Source organism: Microcebus murinus, chromosome 3 (genome assembly GCF_040939455.1).
Source record: "Microcebus murinus isolate Inina chromosome 3, M.murinus_Inina_mat1.0, whole genome shotgun sequence".
Taxonomy (NCBI): Eukaryota; Metazoa; Chordata; class Mammalia; order Primates; family Cheirogaleidae; genus Microcebus; species Microcebus murinus.
The window spans coordinates 93,041,339-93,060,736 of NC_134106.1; the positions used below are offsets into that span (position 1 = coordinate 93,041,339).

The window sequence follows — 19,398 nt, forward strand, 5'->3', positions numbered from 1 at the left end:
TTACTGGATCAAATGGTAGTTCTACTTTGGGTTCTTTAAGGTATCTCCATATTAATTTCCATAGAGGTTGTACTAGTTTGCAGTCCCACCGGCAGCCTACGCTATAATCTTTAACTTGCTCAAATTCTCCACCTCTATGATAGGAATAAAATGACTTTGATTATTAATTATGAAATAATTATATGTTGCTTTAATAGTTTACATAAATACCAGCATGCACAATTTAGAAAGTTGTTATAAAGACTAAAAGCAGTTGTGTGCCCTTCCTACCTCGCCATAGTAGATTGAAGCAGTGTCCACACTTCTTCAAGCCCTCCTGGCATTACAACTGCACACCCACATCCTGTGGCATCTGACTTTGCCCATCTCCTGTTAGAATGGGCAGGGTATGTTTTCCCACCTACTGAAGGTCGATGTGACCACATGGCATCTGTGGAAAGTAGGTAGAAGTGATGAGGTACCTGTTCTCAGCTGAGGTCTCAGGAAGTTCCATGGTCTCTGTTCCCTCTGGCAATTTACTATGAGAACAACATGACCTAAAGCTGTTGTTCCAAGGAGAATGAGGAGCACTAAAGCCAAACTATGGTCTGAAGCCAAACCAGCCAACCTGCAGCCTGACACAGAGTTGCCCTAGCCTATCATAGCCCCAGGAAGAACAAAATAAATGCTTCTTGCTCTAAACCACCCAGTTTGGGTGTTGTGCAGCAATATTGGGACAACAGCCGAGCAATATACTAGCTCTTAGATCAATTTCTATTGTCCTTTGAATGATTTAAACTCTGCAAAGTCAGGGTCAGGGTCTAGCTAGTCCACTGTCATTTCCTTACTTTCTAGCACAGTTTACAGTGAATAATATTCAACAGCTCACAACTCTATCATTAGTCCCCAATGTTAGTCTAGTCCCCTCTCTCCTATCATATATGAATTTAAGAAGAATAAGCAATCCTGCTTTAAAAATGACATCCATAGAATACATAGGAGATTACCTTTCAGTGTTCCCAGTAACTGTACAATATATATTTTTAAGTGAATAAAATAAACAGGCAAACCTTGTTGATAATAGTAGCACAGATGCTGCTTTTAAAATTTTTGGAGAAGATATTTACTTTTTTTTTTTTTTTGGATGGTTGAGGGATGCTGGTAAACAATGCTCGTAAAAATAATTCAGAATTTGTCTATTCTTTTATTTACTCAACAAGCCTTTTTGATTGTGCTTTGTGCTAAGTTCATGTTAGGTCCTTAATACACAGTGTAATGGACTAAATATTTATCACCCACCCTATCCCAAAATTCTTCTGTCGAAGTCCTAACCCCCAAGGTAATGGTATGAGAAGGTGGGGCCTTTGGGAGGTAATCAAGTCACAAAGGTGGAGCCCTTGTGAATGAGATTATTGTCTTTATTAAAGAAGCCTGAGAGAGCTCTTTTGCCCCTTCTGCCCTGTAAGGACATAGTAAGAAAGTGGTCGTTCGCAAGCCAGGAAGAGGGCCCTCCTCAAACACCTAATCTGCCAACACCTTGGTCATGGACTTCCCAACCTCCAGAACCATGAGAAATAAATTTCTGTTGTTTACAAGCCCCCAGCCTATGGTATTTTGTTACAGCCACCTGAATGGATCTAGACTTAGGAAGAGCAGGATCATGATTCTTGCTCTTAGGTCGTTTATGCTACGATGGCAGATACAATTCCATAGGCATCTGAAGTTTGGTGTGTTAAGTGTTTAGATGGATAGAAAGAGGGTTCTCCCTATGGGGACGTAAAAGAAGGAGTATCTAACTCCCACCTGGGAGAAATCGGGGGGGGGGGGATGATTTCTTTGAGCAGGTGATACCTGGCTGTATTTTCAATGATGGGTAGGAGATAGCTGAGTGACTAATAACATTGAAAATAATAAACAACTATGGCAACTCTCCTTAGATACCTCATGGCAGCTGGGTGAAAGGGTCCCTTGACTAGGAACTAGCTCATTATTGCTAAGTGTAATGCATGAGCACAGTGATGTGCTATCTACATTTGCTGAACACAATTCTCTACCCTTAATATCTTCCAGTCTTCTAGGTAAATGATTACTTTCACTCTGGCAAACAATCCAGGGCAAGGCAAAGTCTATAAAACTTTTAGACAAAATATTCACAATTTCAATTTATTTGTTCTTCCTAATAAAATCAATAATAATCCTATTGTACTGAATTTGGGAACAGAAGCTGCATTAATGAAAGCTTAGGGAATAAATTGATGAGATAATATCTGGTAATTCATGAATTATCTCAACCCCAAAGACAATGTTTTGGGTCATTTCATATCACCGAGAACTTCGCTTTAACACCTGTGACATATAAGAGTACTACTATCTTTCTCTGACATACATTTTGGCAAATAATTGAGCACAATAATGAAATACAATTCTAATTTTGCTCTGTAACCTTTCAGAGGGAGAAAAAAACCTATAATTAAAATATTACACAAAATGACCAAATGGACGTGGGAGTAATATAAAATAAATCCTGGAATTTAATCAGCTTTTTAATCAGCACTAGTTAAGACAATTGGTTGGGGCTGTTATTTTCAGTAGCAAACTAAAACCGTTCCACGTGATAATTTCGAGGGTTAATTGTTGCAGTTTATTCAATACAATCTTCTCCACCAGCTTTATTTTTATCTGCCAGTACACCAATACACCATGATTAGCATAAATTAAACTAAATGAATTCTGTGGGTTACTAAATTATTTTACACCGGTCTTTTTTTTTTTTTTTTTTTTTTTAATTTTCTTTCCCAAACATTTAAAGGTTAGGGATGGGTGAATGGTTTGATGGCAAATTCCGACACCCAGCTGCTCCAGCCTCAGCACAGAAAAAGAAATGCTTAAAAATGGGGTGATTGATTTTCAGAAATCTTGGGTAGAAAAATACACCGTGAAAAATGTCATCACAAAAGATGTTGTATCATTATACACTGACCTTTCGCAGAGGCCCACACGACTCACAGCTGGGAAGCAAGGAGCTCTACATGCAAACGCAGATAATGCGGAGTGCGAACGATTTGCGTGCGCGCCTCAAATGAGCCATTTCCAGTGTTCAAACTGACACACGGTGACCTTGGATGGCTCCGGTAACATTTGTTCTTCACAAAGCGAGTTTCATCTAATTTGGAAATTCCATTCTTTTAACCGTGCCTTATTGGTGGTAATTCATCTTTCACTGAGAAGCTCGCCGCAGGCATCCTTGACTTACATCCAACCTTGGAAAGAAAGTCTCTTATACAGAATGGTCAGCCCATTCCAGGACCTGTTTCTACCTCCTCACCCTGCAGGACACCAACTCTGCCAGCCCCCCACCCCCCCCACACACACATGTCTCTTCCTCTTTCCTTCTCACTGCCTCACTGCTGTGGGATTGTACCTACCTCCTACCACCTACCCCCTCCCTCCTCTGCAAATGTGGCCCCAGAGGAACTCTCCTTCTTCAGTCAACATTTATGATGTTTCTACTGTGAACCAGACTCTGCTTCTGGTGCTGGGGATACATTCTTAGGACAAGGTAGAAGTGGTCCCTGCTTCACAAACTTTAGAGTGGATAGAAAAGACAAATAATTACAGTAAAGTGGATACACATATTATGTTAGGGATAATACAGAGACCTGTAAGAGCCTTCCTCTCCCTTCTCAATCTTCCTGTGCTCTCTGTGTTGGAGCTACCTTCCCCCGACACTCACTTGTCTCCTCAATGGGAATTTGGAGAGGGCAACACCTTGACTTTCATTTAAAAAGAAAAGATAGGCCAGGCACGGTGGCTCATGCCTGTAATCCTAGTACTTTGGGAGGCCGAGGTGGGATGGTTGCTTGAGGCCAGGAGTTCAAGACCAACCTGAGCAATAGAGAGACCCCATCTGTCCAAAAAATAGAAAAATTAGCTGGGTGTAGTGGTGTGTACCTATAGGCAGGAGGATCCCTTGAACCCAGGAGCTTGAGGTCACAGTGGGCTATGATGAGACACCACCTGCACTCTAGCCCGAGCAACAGAGACCCTGACTCAATAAATAAATAAATAAAGGGAAAAGGTGACAACAATAATGTGCTCCTTACTCTACAAGTCAGCACTCTGCAAGCCAACTCCCTCTGCCCTGGTGCCTCTAATACTTGAGAGGCAAGAACTATCCAATCGCTTTCTTTACTTCCAAGATGGGCATTCAGTTTCAATGGCAGCTCATCCCTGTGCCCTCTGTTCAGGCTCAGGCCTGTGTGAAAGGCTTTTGGTGAAATTATAAATGCTGACTGAAGAGGGAGAGTTCTTCTGGGGCTGGATTTGCAGAAGAGGGAGGTGGTAAGTAGTAGGAGGTGGGTACAATCCCACAGGAGTGAGGGAGTGAGAGGGAAAGAGGAAAGAGGATGGAAGCTGCCTGTCCCATCCATCACCAAATTCTCTTTTCTTTGCCCAGTGCCTAGCTCAGACTAGGTGCCTAACACATACTTCTTGAATAAGTTAAATGAATAAATATGTGTTCAATTAATGAGTTATTTTAAAAATCATGATATTTAATATATTCAGATATGGTGGATGATGTTTGAATAGAAAGGGTGACCAAACAAAAGTTATCTGCAAGGGGTAATATGCATTGAGAGGTTCAAAACTATTGTGAGTTTGCCTCAAGGCCCAATGGGAAACTCAACCTGTTGTTTATAAACCAAGAGGCCTCACGTCTCAAACACCTGACTTAAACTCTCAATTCCATGAAAATATAGGCTCTATTTTACCTCACACTGAGTTCATATTACATAGCACACAGCATAAAAAAGTGCTCAATCAATATCCACTGAATATATTAAATTAATGAGCTAAAATAAACTTTTGATTCACAAGATATTTGCATGGTAAGGACCCCTTTGTATAAGAATTCACCAATGGATGGCCTACAGAAGTGTTTGATCTGCACATTGTTTTTCTAAATTTTGAATTTTCTCCTAACATAAAAATTATTAATATAAAAATATTTTACACTGGAAAAATTCAAATTCAGCTTCTACCCTTCCTTGATATCAGAGGATCTAGAAAATAGTATAAGTGCTAATAATGCCAGTGGGAATATATCTGGATCTTTGTGGGTCTGAGTCCATTAGATGGGGCATAAACTCTGCCATTTACCAAGTTCCTACCTGGCCAATTTCATGCATCCATTTGCCCCTGGAGACATTTGGCTTTGTGATCCTGATATATACAAGGATATGAAGGAAGACAGATCATTTGAAATTAGGAGACTTAAGCCTCTTTTAAATTCTTAATGACTTGTAGCTTAAATCTTTTGGCATATATAATGCGAAATTTGCCACATATAAGCACAACTTGCAGCTTAAATCCTTTGAAAAATATATATATATATATATATATATATATATCAAGATAGAGTTTAAAATGGAAAGCAATGGGATGGGAAGAAGAACAACTTTAACAAATATTTCTGCCTTTATAAATAAAACTCGAAACACTCCCGAATCAGCCAAGTAAGCTGAAAACAGCAGGGTGGGGTTAGATAATTCGTTCTCCACATGTTCTCTGCTGGCCTGCGAGGAAGAGAAGGGATGGCCATGAATACATGCGGTTTGCAAAATACTAGAAGAATGCCTTGTTTGACAGTACAATCAACCGACAGCTTTACAAAGTGAAGTGGTTCATTCAGATTCTGGCATCTGACAGTCAAATCATTCTTCCTGCAGTTAGACTCGTCAATAACATGATGATGTGAAAATTACTAAGAGTTTGTGAAGAATGAAATATCCTGAGGAATCTGGAATTATTTATTTGTGGACAGGACCCCAGAAGGTGGAATAAAAGACAGATAATGGCTATTGAGATGGAATAAAATAGACTTCAAAAGTGGAAAGCAACCTAAGGAAGCCTCCCCCTAGTAATCAATAGGATTTGATTTAATTTAATTTCTTAATCTCTAATTTAAGAAAATAAGAAAAAGTGTGTCTCCAAGGATATGAATTTGATTTGCACAGGGACATGAGATTCAGCAACCTCTCCCTAAACAATATTCAGGCAGAGATTTATCAGTATGCCAAGAATCGTCCTGGTTTAATTTTTCTACTCTTCTCATTTCTAGTCCACTGTTTCTTGGCCCAGAACCATCTCCCAGTAATACGTTGAGTCAGCAGGGAAAGATGTGAAGCTGGGAGGGAGAAGTAATGGGCTCAGGAACCTGCCAAAAGGCTCCACCCTTCTTCCCTATGGCTGGGAATAATTTTATTGTAATCAACAATGATTCCAGACCCCACAAATCTTATGAGGTGTCCTTGGCTAACCGAGGCTCTTTCTGAAACTTCAAAATGTATATTTATCCATCCATTTATTCAAAACTGCTATTGAGTATCAGGCATCACCAAGACCAGGGCTAATGCTCTTACGATATAGGGGGGTGGATGACCACACAAAACATCATCATAGTGTAACACGATGGAAGAATTTCTAGGGCAATTAACGTGCATGGTAACAGGGGAGGATTTGGTCAGGGAAAAACTTCCAGTAGGAATTAACCAGTTTTTTAAAAAAATGGCCAAATGATGTCTAGGCAACACTGCAGAACTTACGGCTTATTCAGCTTTACAGGATGGATATCTACTTTGTGTCGGGCGTTGTGCTTGGCTCCAGGACAGGCACTGGGCTCTGGTGCTTTAAGATGTTAAAGCATGAGGCACCCTGGGCAACGTGAGCAGCCCAGTCAAGCTGGAATGAATGAAGCAGGGCAAGTGGAAGTGCAAAGAAACGAGGATGAATAGGTAGGCATGGGCCATATTGTCAAGGTAAAATTTAGACCTTTCATTAAGACAGGGTCACAAGGAAGGCTTTACACCAGGATGACAAGTCAGATCTGGGTTTTAAAAAGTTCTCTTTGGGTGCTGTGAAAAGAATGGGCTGCAAGAGTAGAGGCAGGAGAACAGTTAGGAGGGTGGGCTAGGAATCAGAAGACCAAAAAAGGGTGGGATTTCAAAACTTACTACAAATCAGCTGTAATAAAGACACCATGGTTCCAACACAAGGATAAATATACAGATCAACGGAATAGAATTGACAGTATAGAAATAATCTCTTTCATTTACAATCAATTGATTTTATACAAAGGTATCCAGACAAGTCAATAAGAAAAGAATAGTCATTGTAAAAAATGATGCTGGGGTAGCTGGCTATCCACAAAAAAAAGAATAAATTTGAACCTGTATCTTACAACAAACACAGTAATCAATTCAAAAGGATCATGAACCTAAATGTAAAAGATAAAACAATAGAACTTTTAGAAAATAATATAGACCTTGGGTCAGGCAAAGATTCTTTCTTAGATATGACACCAAAAGCACAGTCCATAAAAGAAATAAAATGATAATTTGCACCTCACCAAAATTAAAAACTTTGGTGTTTAAAAAGGCATCATTAAGGAAATGAAAGGACAATCCACAGACTTGAAGAAAATATTTAAAATTCATATATCCAATAAAACACTTATATCCAGAATATATGAAGAACTCATACACGTCAACAATAAAAAGATAATTAACTCAATTTAAAAATTGGGAAAAAGATTGACTACACGTTTCTCCAGTGAAGCTACGAGCATGGTCGAAAAGCACATGAAAAAAATGCTCAACATCACTAGTCACTAAGGAAGTACAAATCAAAACCACAGTGAGATGCCATTTCATACCCATTAGGATGGCTAAAATCAGAAAAATAATCACAGGTGTTGGAGTGAACATGGAGAAATTGGAACCCTCATACATTGCTGGCAGGACTATAAAATGCTTCGGAAAACAGTTTGGCAACTTCTCAAGATGTTATTAATAAAAGTAAAACTACCATATGATCCAATAATTCTACTCTTAGATATCGCTTCAAGAAAAATAAAAACGTACTTCTACCCAAAGTCTTATGCATAGATGTTGTATAACAGCATTGTTTACAATTGCCAAAAAGTAGAAATAACCCGAATGTCCATAACCGATGAACTAATAAACCAATTGTGGTATATCCATATAATGGAATGCTATTTGGCAATTGAAAGAAATAATGAACCTCAAATATATTAGCTTAGAGAAAGAAGCTGGACACCAGTGTGATATCACCTATAGAAAATGTCCAGAAGAAAGCAAATCTGTAAGACAGAAAGTACACTAGTGGTTGCCTAGAGCTAGCGGTAGGAATGGAGAGCGTACAAATAGGCACTGAATCTTACTGGAGTGATGCAAGTGTTTTAAAACCAAATTGTGTGCTAGTTACACGCAACTCATAAATACACTAAAAAAAAAATATCATTGACTTACACATTTAAGTACAACTGGTGAATTTTATGGCATGCATAAAATACACAGTAAAGCTGTGTTTTTTTTTTTTAAAAAAAAAACAACAGGTGAGGAATGAAAGGAAGTGATGTGAACCAACAGTAGGAAATAGCATCAGCAGAAATTGGGAGCCAAAGGGATCTGAGAGTGGGTGGCAAAAAGAAAAAGACTACATGATTAAAAGCAAGGACAATGGAGGTTGCTAAGCTCAATCAAGCAACCATTACATGCCAGACACTATATATACATAATATGGATCATTGTATAGTTTTCATAAAAACTTTCTTAGGTTGAGACAATTATTATCTATGTTTTACCTATGAGAAAACTCTGCTGAGGTACAGAAAGGTTAAGAAATCTTCCGAAGGTCACAAAGTAAGCGGTAACTGGCAATACCATTTATGGGAGTTAATAGGATAAGAGACCAAATGGGTTTCACAGCTTGTCCTGGAAATTTGTTCTAATGCTTTACAATCCTCTGCTCCCTGACATTCACATGACTCATCTTGATCTTCCCAGGAGAAAGAACACATTCACATTGCTTCTTTTCTAGCGGTAGACTGTGGCTAGTGCAAGTTGATTCCAGTTTTGCCATCGCCTTCTGTATGGATATCCACTGATAGATTGATTATTTCTGCCTAAGACCATGGGAAATGCCAAATGGTAGCTCAGGGATAACAGCCAGAGAGAAATTAAGAGCAGGAAGGACTCACTCACTAGTGAGAAGATATTTAAAAGGCAATTAACAGCTTCCTTCTAACAAGCTGCCAAAAATAGCCATGGGAAAGTCACCGGGTGGAAACTGGCTTCCTCTGGGGAGGAACCAGAAAGCCATCAAATAACAGTTTCATGTGAAGAAGTTTATCCTGAGAAACTGGATTTTCTTTGATCTTTATTAGAACCAGGGTATTAGTTTGCTTGGAATGACATTGGAAAAGTACATGGTTGTGTGTTTCTTTAGCAAAAATTTTACTCTTGCAAGAAATGAACAGGTGAGCAGTACACACCTGCTCACCTCAGGTAGTTGCATGTGAGAAAGTCTGCTCAGGTGGTCTCACCTTGCCTGACTAGGCACACCTCTCCCGGGGAAAGTGGCCTGAAAGGATTCCCTGGAGGCCTTCTTTGCACTTCAGGCCCTGAGCTGCCATGCCAATGCTCTGTAGCTTTGGGCAAGCTTCATACCTACCCTAAGCAGAAAATGAGAACATCAGACTAGATGGGTTCCAAGGTCTCATCTGGCTTACGAATTCTTCTCTTCTACTTTAGTCTGTGAAACAGCCCAGCCTATTAATTGGAAATTCTACCAGGTGCTGTTGAGAAGGCAAAAAATGGAAATATAAAGCATGATTCCTCACCTTAGAGTTAGAATAGTATATTAGTTTCCTCTGCTGTAACATATTATCACAATCTGGGTGACTTAAAACAACAGAAATTTATTCTCTCATAGCTATAAAGGACAGAAATCAGGATTTTGGCTGGATTAATTTCTTTTGGAAGCTCTGAGAGAGAATCTGTTCTATGTATGTCTCCTAGCTTCTGGTGGCTGCTGGTAATCCTTGGTGATTCTGAGCTCATAGATGCATCAGCCCGATCTCTGCCTCGGTCTTCACATGGCTTTCCTGTGGCCCTCCCCTCCGTGTCTCAAAGCTCCCTCTTCTTTCTCTTACAGCAACACCATTCATTGGATTTAGGGCCCTCTTCAAGTCCAGGATGCCCTCATCTTGAGATCTTAACTACATCTGTAAAGAACCTGTTTCCAAATAAGGTCATAGGTGCTGAGGGCTAGGGCTTGAGCATATCTTTTGGGAGGACACAATCAATTTGTTAACAAATAGCTAACATTTAGTGAGATCTAATATGTGATCAGCTTGTTTCTAAGTGCTTCATGTGTATACTCACACTTAATCCACTCAACCACCCTGTATGGTAAAAGCTTGTGTTGTACACATTTTGACAATGAAGAGACTGACAGGTTCACCAACTGGCCTGTGTTACCCGGCTATAAAGCCAGGAGGCCCAATGCCTCTAGAGTACATACTCAAATAAGGATTCCATGCTGCTTTGTGAAGTCCATCTTTTACTTGCGCTCTCTCTCTCTCTCTCTCTCTCTGCTACTTCTCACATTAGGGCAATCAACTCACCTTATCTTTTATTTATTTTTTTTGGTGGGTGGTGGCAATCATTAATTTTCAACCTCCAAATAGGAGTCTGCCCCAAGGAACATGTGTGCACGGAAGTTGTGGGGGAGGTGGTGCTGCTGTAGACCTTTTTGATAACCTCTTCAGGGCAGACTGAGTGGCAGGTATGATATCCAGTTGTAACTTCCTTAGTTCATTTAAGGCAGAGTTAACAGCTGGTTTCCCCTAGTTCTTTAGTCATAGCATTAACAACAAACTAACATAATTTTTGAACATAGATTTTATCCAGGAACTTCTTAGGCATGCCAAGTTCCATTTATTAGCATGCTGCCAAGTTTATCCTTTTGAAAATGGTTCACACAGATCTTGGTGTGTCTCCCTTTGGAGCAATAGTCAACAATCACCTAGAATTGTTTTTATCTTTTTCCTAAAAGAAAGGAATCATAAACCCATTTGATGCATAGTGTCTAGGGCTCTAAGCCTCCAAAGAGGACTATGGCCCAGGGTGTCTTGCAACCATGGCCCACCAGGGGTCCTACGGGCAGGAGTGGTTAGCACAGACTTCTCAGCTAGAGTAGGCCTTGAGCAACCCCAGGGATGGTGTCTTCAAAGAGCTGGAGGGGTGGAGATGTGGAAATTATACAAGTGAAAGATGGAACTAAAAGCCTACATTCATGGGACAATAAATAGAATATTTAGGATGAAGTAGAGGGTTTGTTTAGGACACATGTATTTTAAGCCTGGGGAAGGAGGTTTGTAGAAAGCTCTGAATTCCAGGCTATGGCATGGGAGCTATTTATGAAATGAGGGATTTGTGATATCAGAAGTAGTGATGTTTCAATATATAAAGCCTTAGCGAAACAAAATAAACTTTTATCACCAATGATCAGTGGTTTTTGTTAAATCTAATTTGGGAGTTAGCATTTGAATTCTTTTTTTTTCCCCCAAATGATATCTTATATAGAACCCCAAATTATAAACTAGGAAAAACTGGTTTGAAGATAAAATGAAGCCCCCTTGACCTCTTCTTAAAGGATCTCCTCCCATCCCACCCTGTACCCTAGAATTTCTCAGAACATGGAGTGAATCCTCCCACTCCTACTCTGTGAAACAAGGCTTTACAAGGTATAGTATTTGTTTCATTATAGTATGCACAATAATTTAGTATAGCTACAGAGAAATATTCATACTAAATTTTAATATTCATGTCTTTATTTTAACATGTGTTATTCTATTAAAACCATGATTTCATGGACATTGTGGTTTAAAATGAAGCTAAACATAAAAAGGGATTTAATTTAAATCTAATTTGAAGAAGAGTTAATAAGTAATGATACAGTTTTTAAAAGGTGTTTATAGATGTTTCTGAATTATGCAAAGTAACGGATGGTTAGGAAAGCATGGAAAAAAGGGAATCCTAAAGATAAGATCAACCCTTAGTTTGTAACTTTAGTTTCTTCAGTTTTTGGCCAAGCTGATGGCAAATAACAATGATAATATAGGTGACCATGAGGACTAGATCCATTTCACTCTTTCCCTGTTTCCTTTCAACTGGAACTAGAAATAGGTGACCAGAAGATGACTCCACAGAAGAAACAATAGCTCTAGTTATTTTACAAGCCAGAAAAAGCAGGCCTGGTTAATTGAGTATTAGCTGGGGAGAACTGGCTTGTTACCTTGAATACAAAACGTACTCCACCCCCCACCCTGCACATTAGATGCATTCCAGAGAAGTTGCGGGCAATGAAAATAGCTGCTATTGAGTCATTATTCATTGACTTGCTTACACTGGCTGGGAAGTTTTCCCAGGGGAAGAAAAATGATCCCAAACTATGATTAAAACTCATACTTTAAGAATCTTAATAATCAAATCACAAAATCTTCCGTGTGTCTCAATGCATCGGCATTTAGCTACCCCACAGACCAGCAAGTGAATAATGAATCCATGTGATCATTTTATACTCTTTTACTATTATGTTTCAGTATATTCAAATCTCTTATTTGATAAACACCCTCCCTTAGCTAAACTGATTATGTTGCTTGGTATTTTACCCAAATTATCATATCAGTGACTTCCCACATACATTTATTTGTGCCCTTTAAGTATTTCTAAAAATGGTAAAAGGGGTCTCCCAGGCTCAAACCTCCTTAAATGTATCATTTTCCCCCAAAACATGGATGCTAAGGTTAACTAAAATATCAAGTTTCTTTGCTTTAGGCAGGAATTTCAGAAACTCACTGTGATAACAGTGCTTTATTCCTGCAATCAGAAGCTCTATCTTTCGATAGCAAACAATGGGAAAAATGAGTTCATTGTTATGGAGTAAACACTGTTAGGAAGACAAAAATCTTTTAAAATGGGGAAATCACAGGAAAATTAATAACATATACCCATATAGATTAAAAATGCAAATAAAAGTGAGTTTTATTGGTGGCTGGTCAAGTATGGATAGTGTTGAATATTTATTGACCCACCAAATAATAATTTATCCAGCTTCTACTAGGTGCTGTGCATTGTACTAGCTACTCGGAAAATAAAACTTGAGTTCTGTCCTCAGGGAATTGCCAATCTAGGAGGAAAAAACTATAATATAAAATTATATATGTCACATATAAGTTTACAGATATGTACGTTTATATGTGTATATACTCTTCAATCCATTGAATACGCTGACTCCAATGCAATGAAAGAGAAAAGTGAAAATGATTTAAAAGAATTTTTCAAGATGAGAGTGTGTCTGAGTTTTTAATGGCTTCAAAGTAAATGCTATTCTGACACCTTTTATTTTTGCTGCTATCCTTAGATAGCACATGGGCACAAAACAAGATCTGCAAATTGAGGCAGCCAATCCATACATCTGTGCAGTCATTGACCTAAGGACTGCTCTATCATTTCTCAAATTATATCCTGAAGATCATCACCCCTTGAGATATTTCTCCAAAAATCAGGGAAAGGAAGGTATGATCAATAATTTTGCGAATCATTGAGTACTTTCCTCTACCTTAGAGATTCATGACAAACTGTCAAATATAAAAGCTATATGAAGTATTGCATCAAATAATCTAGTTTAATTTATGGAAACCAGTCTTCCTCAAACTTACTTGATCATGAATGGCATTTTTATCTATCGACATCTCTTGGAAGTGTTATTTTGGAACTATTACAGAGTGTTCTTTTGGAAATGTTACAGCAATAGATAATGAGCATGTATATATTGCTCTTAAATGAATATCTATAGACCACTTGTACTATTGATCCCAGAGACATTTTACAGAGATTAAACTTCCTGGCCCTGTTGTACACATTTTCAGGATTGAAGTTTTATATATTAAATCATATTTGCAAAGTGAATTTCAAAATAATTAGGTATGTAAGAAGAAATGACCTATAACATGAAAAGTTGTGGCCAATTGCAAAAAAAAAAAAAATAGAACAGAAAATCGTTTTACAGACAATGGGCAATCTATTGTTAAACAACCTTTATGAATTGCTTGGTTTTCCATATTTCTTTCTTCTTGACATAAACATGATTCAAATGTTTGAATCTATTCTTACATGATCACTTTGTTAACTTTGTGTTGCAGATTACTCCTTTAGGGAAGACTGAAATAACTCCACAGAAAATAGGACCAGCTGAAGGGAGTCATGTTCTTTGATTATAAAGAAAGTGTCTACAAAGAGCCATGGAGAGCTCATTAGATTGATAGAAATATAATCAGAAGATCAAAGAAGTAAGTCAAAATAATTTTATTTCCCTTATGTCAGTTCCATGAGAATGACCATCCCTTTGACCCTCATTGCTCTTTGACAAGGCCTTCTGTAGTATCAAAAAGCACTTACAAATATTCCTCATGCTCTACTGTTCTTCCTACTGATGCCTTCAAACATGCTAGAGTGTCCTCGGATCTCACCTTTCTCATTCCTGGCTCGTGAAGGTTTTAGTGAAATTTTCTCCACTGAACTCATTATATTTGTATTTATATTATTGATATTACTAATATTTCTTATAGCTCTTAAATGAGGTAATGCAGGTAATGCATTTATATCAGTGTCTGACCCAGAGGAAATGTTCGTTAAGTGTTGGTTGTTATTCTGTAATTATGTGTTATGTATGATCATCTAATATGTAATTTGCCAGTAATTTAAAATTCAATCTCTCCTTCACTTCTAACAACACTATTGGGTAAATATTATTGTTCTCATTTTACAGATGAAGGTGCTGAAATCCAATGACACAAAACAACTTGAAGCAAAAACCAACCAGATACAGCTCCTAGAGATTACTGTAAACATAATCAAAAGCCAGTTTAAATATTTATCTTCTTGTAATTTGTTAAACGTCAACTATTGTAATCCCTCTTTAACAGATGAGGAAAATTAAACTCAGAGTGTTTCAATAGCTCATTGATGATCATGTAGAGTCCATGGTGGACCCTGGTATGATGTGTTCATTGGCCAGGTCCTAATCTCCAGTAATCCAATCAAACACTAATCTACGTGTTGTGGGAAGTATTTTGTAAATGCGATTAAAGTCCATAATCAGTTGACTTCAAATAAGAAAGATCATTTTAGATAATTTGAGGAGAAGGCACTAATTCAATCAGTTGAAAGACCTTAAAAGCAGAGCTGAGGCTTCCCTGAGGAAGAAGAAATTCCACCTGTGGCCTTCTGTGTCAGCTCATACCTGAGGGTTCCGGCCTGCCATTTCCCATGGGATTTCCCAATAATGTTTGGATTTGCCAAGCCAACCCCCACAATCATATAAGTTAATTCCTTAAAATTATTCTCCTAATATTTATCTCTTACTAGTTCTGTTTCTTTGGTTGAACCCTGACTAACACACCTGGATTCAAACTGAAATCTCTGTGTTGAGAGATAGAGACCAGCTCTGATCTACTAGCATCATGGCAACCACCCACACCGAACTCATTTAGGGCAAGTGGGTATTGAATTTGTCCAATCTCCATTAACTTATTTAAGCAGCTTTAACCATATACATCATGAAGACATATGAATGTTCTTATATGTATGTAATACTATTTTTCTTCTACTATGTCTAAGACAATAAGAGTAGTGCTAATTGTAATTAACATTTGCTAAGGAATTATCACATTCCAGCAAAAAAACAAGATGTTTGAAATCATTTTCTTATTGGATGGGTATAAGCCATCAAGAGGTAAGATTCTTCTTAAAACAAGGAAGAATTTTCTAAGCACAGGAGCAGTCTAAAGACAGATTGGGCTGATCTAAGAAATGGGAAACTCTGTCAAGGAATGCAAGCCCAAGTTCAAGTCACTTGACAGAGAAGTTAGAGAGAAAATTCAGCATTGAATACTAGCTAAAGTTGACAAACCCTAGACTTCCTTATTCACAAACTATATCCTCTGGAAATTTACATATTTAGTCTCCATAATATTTTTAAACTGCTAATAAAATTCTCCCTATGTACCCTGAGTATATGCACACTTGACTTTTTGCAAACTTGGAAATAAATCGATGAACCTAATCTTTTTTTATGGCCTGCCACAAAGGTGACTACAAAGATCTGTAAAAAGGCACACAATAAATACAAGTTAAGTCAGAGTCATTTTTAATTATTCACACTGATAATTAGAGCAAATGGACAGATAGTCCTCAGTAGCAAATGAGGGTCAGCGTATTTTGTCTATGACCTTTAAAATTCTGTGCCCAACCTTCTCCATGATCAGGAGGTACTCTTGGCTGAAATAATATCCACTTCCTATATAGAATCCTTGTTTCCTCTGCCTTTTTAAAATTTCTATATTAAATTTATTAGCATTCTTAATTAAACTGAGTCAATAAGAATTAACATCAATTTTTTGAAAAAAATTTTCCCCAGAACTCTCTAAAGTTCAAATCATCCAACTGAAAATAAAGACAAAAAAGGGCAAAATTATTGCACACAAATGTTTCCATAGTACATGAATTAGCAAACCGAAATTGTGAAGCTAATTACTTTAACAGATGAAAAGAACTTCAAGAAAGCTCACATCAAACCTACTCATGGTGAAGGTCTCCTTATCTCATCCTAACTGAAACTACCCAGTTGCTCTGCCAATAGCATTGTGCCAAAGGCCAGTTAGTTCCTAGACAGTCTAAAGCCCCAAGAGAATGAAAGGAAAGTGATGTTTGTGGGGAGCTTCTAGGAATATTAGGGAGCTAGAAAAAAGGTCTGAATCAGCTGCATTCATTTCCTAAGCTATTGTCTGTCACTCAGCAAAGTGAGAATTTCTCTGCTGTGACATTTGGGCATCCAACACTAAGAGGGAGTATGAGTAACATGGGTGCACTGGATGCAGGGAAATTTGTGGACACCTGATTAGAGGGGAAACTAGGTAGTTGTGTTATTGAACATTTGCCTCTCTGTACACTCCTTGAAGTCATGCATCCTGTCTCGCTCATCTGCGAGTCCAGTGCTGGGGCCTGGCAGGCAGAATGAGTGATTTGCATGCTTGTTGAATGAATGGAGGAAGCACTAAACTTAGAGGCTTCTCTCTAGCCCCAGGTTGGGTTACTCTGAACCGGGCCTGGCAAATCTACAGTATCAAGTTCAGATCTGCTGTGAGATTCTCCTCTCAGAACCACGTATACAGTCTGTAACTTCCGGGCCACGTCAATACTTTCTACATCTCATTGATTAGCAAACCCAAATTACAACAAGAAGGGATTGTGTCCAAATCTGATCCATACCCTATGCAAACTTGGCCATTCAATGGAGACTCTATAACTGTGAGATAAATGCATAATTAAAGAATTCATAGAGACGCTTTCCCAGAAGAGGGTGAGCACTTGGGAGGTACTCCCCAGTGCATGTGTGTGTTATTATCATCATTTAGTTAACTGATAGGTGTTAGAATTTTTATTTCAGAGACATAGGAAGGGCTCAGAGATATAAAACTATTTGCAGATAGTGACGGCATGTGTCATCAGTAGAAGCAGGAAAAGTCTGAGGTCTGTTTCCTCTGCCTCAGAACCAGAAACTTCAATTTTGATTAGGACTTGCCCTATTCTCTTGTGGATTTCTTGTCCACATGTAGGAGATGCAGAATAGCTCCCTTGGATAATCATATTAAGGCTACTACTACCTATTCACTAACATGCAATTGAGTCAGGCTAAGCCATTAGTATAGAAAAAATATCTATATATCTATCTACCTCTATCTATATACATATACACACACAAAGAGAGAGAGAGAGGGAGAGAGAGAGACAGAGACAGAGACAGAGACTAAATATACTAGTGGATAATGGCCAGACCATATATAAAAGTAGAACTCTGCTCCACAACCTGCAGCAACCTGCCCAGGAAACCAACCCCTTATCTACAAAAAACAACCTAGGAAGGCAACCTGCTATAAGTCAGACTTGTAGGAAGCCAGATCTCTCTATCTCTAGTGACAATTCAGGAAGCTAAACAATAACTAACTTCTATAACAGCCAGACCAAATTGACCAGGCCTTCATTAATAACTGACACCTTCTCTAATCTTCATTCATACTTCCTACTCAGAACCCACCAGAAAATGCCAAATATACACCCTTAACCAATCACATTGCCTGTTTGCTCCTAGCTGGCCCACCTGCAGAGTCCCCATGTTAACAGCTTCTAGTCAGGGCACACCTGAAGCCTTCCCTTTTTTCTACTATGATGCTTTCCCTCTCCTCTGTCTGTCTTTGAGTCTCTGCCAAAAAAGCAGGTGACAGTGGCTGGCTCCGCTGCTATCATAAACTCTAAATATATAGTCTTTGCTCTTTCTCATTGTCTTTGTTCATTTTATATATATATATGTATGTGTATATACACATACATATGTATACATGCTATTAATATGTAAAATATCTGTTTACATATCTATCTACACACATGCAGATATACATATATAATTTGTGTATGTGTATGTATATATATATCTCATGCAACCACTGAATTAATATTTTTAAAAAATATATCCCTGATAAAAATTTTTATCTTAAAATTAATTTTAACATATCTATCTTAAACCAAAAAATAGTAATTTTCTAATATGCTCTTAAAATGCCTATTAAATTAAATCCATTATATTTACTAAGCTACCACCTAAAAACATTTCACATACTACCAGTAGTGTATGTAGCTTAGTTAGGCAAATGCTGCAGTTAGAGGTAAAAACCTGTGCTTGATTTCAGCCTCCCCCCTCACTTGCTGAGTGGCCTAGGACAAATGAGCTGCATTCTCTGTGTCTTGGGTCCTCACCTGAAGAAAACCAATGATAAATCCAAACGTACAGGGTTATGGTGAGGATGAAATTCAATGGGACTTACGGATGCACCAGGTTCAGGCAGGTGCTCAATAAACAGATTTATATTTTAGTACATGCAAAATAACAGGAGGCAAGAAATGTAAGGGAAAAACTGTAGCACCAGAATCAGGCCCCTGGATTTGCTCAAATCCAAATGAGAATATGGAGTCCATCACTGGCTAACAACACAGCAGCCAGAAAATGTTCATCTACATTAAGTAAAGTGCTAACAATGAAAAGCTGTTTTCCCCTCCTTAGCTGAATCACAAGATACTATCCATGAGGAAGACTTTCTAGGGGAGGGAGGACCAGCCCCCGGCCATTTACAACCAAACAGAACTGTTAACAATAACATGTGTTCAATGGCTGTTTAGGGGGTCTTTGAACATTGGTCAGAATTAAAGCTGAGAAAGAGAAAAATATTCAGCAGATGACAAAACAGTCCCTAATCTATTTTCACACATTTTCTAGAAAAGACTGGGTCTCTTTCAAAAGCTTTAAATAGACCCTAACAGTAAGAAATCTGGAATGCAAAAATTACATATGTACATTATATGTGTGTGTGTGTGCGTATAATTATTTTTTTTAACAATGTTCACACTAACATGGGCCAGGATGCTTTAGGAAGATGGC

At 38.2% G+C, this 19,398-nt stretch overlaps 1 protein-coding gene and 1 long non-coding RNA gene across 9 annotated transcripts in view; one reads left to right on the forward strand and one right to left on the reverse strand.

Moving 5' to 3' along the window:
* Positions 1 to 19,398, reverse strand: part of LDB2 (LIM domain binding 2) — a 355,462-nt gene that overhangs the window by 177,160 nt on the left and 158,904 nt on the right. The window lies entirely within an intron of this gene.
* On the forward strand, positions 4,232 to 14,868 carry LOC105856073 (uncharacterized). Its single transcript, XR_012918638.1, has 5 exons — positions 4,232 to 4,320; positions 11,530 to 11,590; positions 13,270 to 13,424; positions 14,051 to 14,197; positions 14,677 to 14,868. It is a non-coding gene; the product is annotated as an uncharacterized LOC105856073 (long non-coding RNA).